Here is a 6,505-nt window from a genome sequence, read left to right on the forward strand (position 1 = left end):
ATCTACAGATACAATGCAATCCCGATCCAAATTCCAACGGCATTTTTTAATGAGATGGAGAAACAAATCACCAACTTCATATGGAAAGGGAAGATGCCCTGGATAAGTAAAGCATTACTCAAGAAGAACAACAAAGTGGGAGGCCTCACACTACCTGATTTTAGAGCCTATTATACCGTCATGGTAGTCAAAACAGCCTGGTATTGGTACAACAACAGATACACAGAATGGAACAGAATTGAGAATCCAGATGTAAATTCATCTATCTATGAGCAGCTGATACTTGACAAAGGCCTGAAGTCTGTTAACTGGGGAAAAGACAGTCTCTTTAACAAATGGTGCTGGCATAACTGGATATCCATCTGCAAAAAAATGAAACAAGACCCATACCTCATACCATGCACAAGAACTAACTCAGAATGGATCAAAGACTTAAATACAAAATATAAAAAGATAAAGATCATGGAAGAAAAAATAGGGACAACGCTAGAAGCCCTAATACATGGCATAAACAGAATATGAACTGTAAGTAACAATCCACAAGCACCAGAAGAGAGACCAGATAACCGGGAGCGCCTAAAAATCAAACACTTACGCTCATCAAAAGACTTCACCAAAAGAGTCAAAAGACAACCTACAGACTGGGAAAAAATTTTTGGCTACGACAAATCTGATCAGCATCTAATCTCTAAAATCTACAAGATACTGCAAAACCTCAACAAGAAAAAGACAAATAACCCAATTAAAAAATGGGCAAAGGATATGAACAGGCACTTCACCAAAGAAGACATTCAGGCAGCTAACAGATAGATACATGAGGAAATGCTCACCATCATTAGCCATTAGAGAAATGCAGATCAAAACTACAAAGAGATCCCATCTTACCCCAACAAGGCTAGCATTAATCCAAAAAACACAAAATAATAAATGCTGGAGAGGTTGTGGAGAGACTGGACCACTTACACACTGTTGGTGGGAATGTAAAATGGTACAACCACTTTGGAAATTGATGTGGCGCTTCCTTAAAAATCTAGAAATAGAGGTACCATATGATCCAGTTATCCCACTCCTTGGAATATATCCTAGAGAAATAAGAGCCGCCACACGAATAGATATATGCACACCCATGTTCTTACAGGACTGCTCATGATAGCAAAAAGATGGAAATAAGCTAGGTGCCCATCAATGGATGAATGGATAAACAAATTTATGGTATAGTCACACAATGGAATACTATACAACAATTAAGAACAACGATGAATCCACGAAACATAACATGGAGGAATTTGGAGGGCATTATGCTGAATGAATTTAGTCAGTCACAGAAGGATAAATATTGTATAAGACCACTATTATAAGAACTCAAGAAAAGGTTTAAACACAGAAGAAAACATTCTTTGATGGTTACGAGGGTGGGGAGGGAGGGTGAGGGTTATTTACTAACTAGATAGTAGACACGAATTACCTTAGTTGAAGGGAAGGACAGCACACACTACAGGGGAAGTCAGAACAACTAGACTAAACCACAGGTAAGAAGTTTCCTGAATACAATCAAATACTTCGAGGGACAGAGTAGCAGGGCAGGGATCTGGGGACCATGCTTTCAGGGGACATCTAGGTCAAGTGGCATAACGAAGTTTATTAAGAAAATGTTCTGCATCCTACTTTGGTGAGTGGCGTCTGAGGTCTTAAAAGCCAGCGAGCAGCCATCTAAGATGCATCAATTGGTCTCAACCACCTGGAGTAAAGGAGAATGAAGAACATCAAAGACACAAGGAAAGTATTAGCCCAAGAGACAGAAAGGGCCACATAAAAGATTGCATCAGCCTGAGACCAGAAGAACTAGATGGTGCCTGGCTACAACCAATGACTGCCATGACAGGGAACCCAACAGACAGTCCCTGATAGAGCAGGAGAAAGGTGGGGTACAGAACTCAAATTCTAGTAAAAAGACCAGACTTAATGGTCGGACTGAGGAAAGCATGGCCCCTGGACTCTCTGCCAATCCAGAACTAAAACAATTCCCAACGCCAACTCTTCAAAGATTGGACTGGGCTGTGGGACATAAAATGATCCTCGTCAAGAGTGTGCTTCTTAGTTCAAGTAGATACATAAGACTAAATGGTCAGTTTCTGTCCAGAGGTGAGATGAGAAGGCAGAGAGGGTTAGCAGCTGGTTGAATGGACATGGGAGATCAGGGGTGGAAAGGAGGAGTGTGCTGCCACAGTACAGGGAGAGCAATTAGGGTCACATAACAATGTATGTATAAATTTTTGTATGAAAGACTAACTTGAATTGTAAATTTTCACTTAAACTACAACAATAAAAAATAAAATAAAAAGGAAGATGGTCAAAGTCATTAGTCATTAACCCTGTAGAACAGAATAGAACTGCCCCATAGGGTTTCCAAGGCTGTAAATCTTTAGGGAAGCAGGTTGCCAAATCTTTCTCCTGCGGAGCGACTTGTGGGTTGAAACAGCCAACGTTTCGGTTACCAGCCAAACACTTAACCACTGCGCCACCCGGGCTCCTTCATTAGGGAAATACAAATCAAAACCAAAATGAGGTTATTACCTCATACCCACCAAGATGGCTCTTGTCAGAAAACCGGAAAAGAACTTGCGTTGGAGACAATGTGGAGAAACTTGGAACCCAGTGGTGCAAATGGTTAAGCCCTCAGCTGCTAACCAAAAGATTGGCAGTTCGAACCCACCCAGAGGCACCTTGGAAGAAAGGCATGGCAATCTGCTTCTGAAAGGTCCAAAACCAAACCCGTTTCTGTCGAGTCGATTCCAATTCATAGCGATGGAAAATCTATGGAGCACAGTTCTACTCTGCAACACATAGGGTAGTCATGAATCGGAATCGACTGGAAAGCAACTGGTTTTTTAATTTTTTGCATTGCTGTCAGGAATGTAAAATGGTGCTACAGCTTATGGAAAACACTTTGGTGGTTCCTCAAAAAGTTAAACATAGAATTACCATACCATCCAGCGGGAGTTATTGCTGAAGGCAATAAATACCAAAAAAAAATCCAAAGTAAATACAACAACCTTAACTGTTAAGATTTAGTAAAGAAGCTGTGAAGTATATATATTAGGTGATCATTATTTTATTTTCTGTATGTTTAAAATATTTTATAATACATTAGAGAAACTTTATTAAACTGAATGAAGGAGCTTTCAAAAATATATACTCCACTGGACATTTAAAACGGAAACATGCTAATACCCAATAAGCTTAATGCTCCTAAAAGGGGAAAACGGCCAATAAATTTCAGACACCAGATTTCAATCTTCTCTTTCCAAGCAGACCCTGACATAGCAGGGATTTTCATCTCACACTTTTGACAATGCTTCCCAACCAAGAGAGCCACACGAAAAGCTAGTTTATCATTGTCCAAGTCAATTTAATCCTTCTAATTCTGTATTCAGCCTAAAAGGGGGGCAGTTTTGCTGCCCTGTTGGCAATTTTGCTATTTTTATTGGCTTGTTGTTAAAGTTGTTTTCCATTTAAAAAAAAAAAAAAAGGCCACTTGCAAACTCTGATAACGAATCATTATAAAAATGCAATCGAATTTCAAACAGTAAAAAGTCATATAAGACTGTGTCAAATGACAAGGACTTTAGAACTCCGTAACAATTTGTTACCAACTTCCTTAAGCAAATAACTTTTTCAAGTGTAAACATTAAAAAAAAAAAAAAAAGAGGTTATCTTTTTTTTATTTATTGTACTTAAAAGAGGTTATCTTAATTCATTAATTCTCTGTCTGCAAGGAATCCAAGTAGCACATCTTGTAAACAGCCTATCAGGATTTCTCTACCCAGTTTTATCACATTATACTTCTCTACCAAACCCTTTGTTTTAGTGAGAGCAATCTATTCCTTATACGCTCAATATATGCACCTTAGCATGTCTTCCTTATTCTCAAGTGTCACCCTCTCTGTTTTCCCTGATCCCAACCAACAGTAATCTCTCTCCACTATAACCAAAAAAACAGTAACAGCTAACATTTATAGAGAACGATGGTATGCTAGTAACTGTGCTAATTTCCTTCAGTGGAATTAATCCCATTTAACCCATACAACCCTGTGAAATTTATTTTTCAAGGCAAGAAAAACTGAGTGAGGTTCTCTAAGGTTAATTAAATTCTCCTAGGTTACATGGCTGCCTCCTGGCTCAAAGTACTCACTGTCTTTACTGCTCACTGTGACTTAACATATGCCTCGAGATATTTAACATTTGTGTTGGTAGATGCTGTCTAAACAGTTCAAAATATTACATCCTTCCAACAAAATTTACTGAGAGTCTGTGTCCCAGGCATCGTTGACTACTGGTCATAAAGGAATGGGTGGTGCAAACAGTACACACTATAGGAGCCTGGGAAGACAGGCCTAGCAATCCGCTTCCAAAAGGTCACAGCCTTGAAAACCCTGTGGAGCACTTCCACACATGGGGTCACCATGAATCAGAATCAACTCAAATGCAACTAACAGGGCCTCTAGAAATGAAAAGTAGTAAACTGTCCAGATACATGGGTGTCCCAGAAATATGGTTAAGTGCAAAATTCAAAGTAATACTGTACACAGTGATTACAACTAGATAAAAACCATGTTTATGACACGTCGTGGAGTTGTTAACCAATGTCATAAAACAATATGTGTACTAACTGTTTAATTAGAAACTATTTGTTCTATAAACCTTCATCTAAGCACAATTTTAAAAAATTAAAAAAGAAAAAAACATGTTTATAGAAGAATTGGAAAAGAACACAGTCTTATAAACAACATACAATAAAGTTGGGTTGTTTTGTTTTGTTTTCTATTTTATTGAATTAAACTTTTTGATAAGAGTTAATCAAGTAATAAAAACATTAAAAGAAAAAGTTTTGTGTGCTAAAATAGTAGAAATAGACTAGAGGTGTGTCCCTCATTACACTGTAATTTGGCTTTCTTTGGGAAGATGCACCTGGTTATCAATAGTAAGGTTTACCATAAGTAAATATCTGTATAAATCTTTCTACAATTCTAAACCTTTGGAAACTTGTAGCTGATTGTCAATTTTCACACTATGGAATCGTCCAATTTTAAAGCCAAATGAAACCTTGAACATCTCCTCATTTTACATTTAGTTACTAAATTCTAAAGCCTAAATTCTGGGCTGATGCGAGTAATACCATAACCTATCCTGATATAATGTAATGGCTTATATTGCAACGGAATTGCATTTCAGAAATAAAGTCTGTGTATGCTAGCGTCAGCCCAGCACGGGGAATTCAGATTTTAATTACTAGCTAGCTGTGTCTAATTGAACTTAACCTCTCCAGGCCTGGACATCTTCATCTAGATAAATTCTAACCACTGTTGAAAGTGTGGTGGCAAATATTTAAGACCTAAAACCTTCCCCATTTAGGTCTCCATGGTAAATAGCATTGCTTCGATATTTTGCCTTTCACATTACAGTTTGCATCCGTTTCCTTAAAAGGCATTGTCAGTCCAGTCCATAGACATTATAAAGCTAGTTCAATCGGAGGCGGACACACACACACACACACACACACACCCCAGACACACACACCCCAGACACACACACCCCAGACACACACACACACACACACACACACACACACACACACACACACACACACACACACACACACACACACACACACACACCAGAATGGTGACTAGTCATTTCAGAGCACTCTAGAGTACAACCCAGGAAAGTGATAAACCGGACATCAAAATCTAACTACTGCTTTAAAAGCTGTGGCCTACCGGAGTCAAACCCCAAAAACGTTAGGCTTAGAACTAATGGCTCAGGCCTCAGATCTGCATCTCACTCTCGGCTCTCACCGGCTTCAGGCCCCCAGAAAAAGGTAAGGAATGGAGGGCCACCGGACAGCTGAACCCCTGACTTGGAAGCCATTTAGAAATAACAGGTATGTTTTGGGGGGTGGCTTGCAATTCGACGTGAACTCTCCAGTAAGTGCTGGAAACTGGGATGTGGGCTAATAAGTTGGCAGTTTCTTGTGGTTCGTCCTAAAATGCTGTCAACCTTGCATCCTACCACAAGGGACCTTAGGTTTCTCAGAGTCAACAAGAAAGCGCAGTGGGTGGGAAGAGGGCTGCCGCGCCGACGCCGGTAAGAGGAGCGGAAAGGTGGCCTCGAGTGCGGACGGGAGGAAGCCCGGAGGCAGCCGGAAAAGACAAGCAGAACTGGGTGAAGGAGTGTCTGCGGGAGAGTGGATTGGGCTGCCAAGCGGGAAAGGAAAGGGGCAAACAGAATCGAACTGTGATGTTGTTTCTCAGTCAGTGAAGGGCCTCGCTCCGAAAGGTAAGGCGGGGTCCGAACGAGCCCACAGCAGGAAGACAATGGCGCGGGAATGACGTGACCGGGGGCGTCGCCACGATGGGGAGGAAGGGGCTGCGCCCGGCCGGGGGCAGCCAAGGAGTGAGGGCCGTTGCGGTGAGGGGACGCGGACGCCCAGTCCGCTAGCGCGCAG

The 6,505-nt window shown here is 40.8% G+C and overlaps 1 protein-coding gene across 1 annotated transcript in view; it reads right to left on the reverse strand.

Annotated features, from left to right (window-relative positions):
- NT5C2 (5'-nucleotidase, cytosolic II) overlaps positions 1 to 6,505 on the reverse strand; it is a 123,648-nt gene that overhangs the window by 116,822 nt on the left and 321 nt on the right. The gene's annotated exons all lie outside the window — the stretch shown is intronic.

The sequence above is a fragment of the Trichechus manatus genome, unplaced genomic scaffold (genome assembly GCF_000243295.1).
Source record: "Trichechus manatus latirostris isolate Lorelei unplaced genomic scaffold, TriManLat1.0 scaffold00007, whole genome shotgun sequence".
NCBI classification, from domain to species: domain Eukaryota; kingdom Metazoa; phylum Chordata; class Mammalia; order Sirenia; family Trichechidae; genus Trichechus; species Trichechus manatus.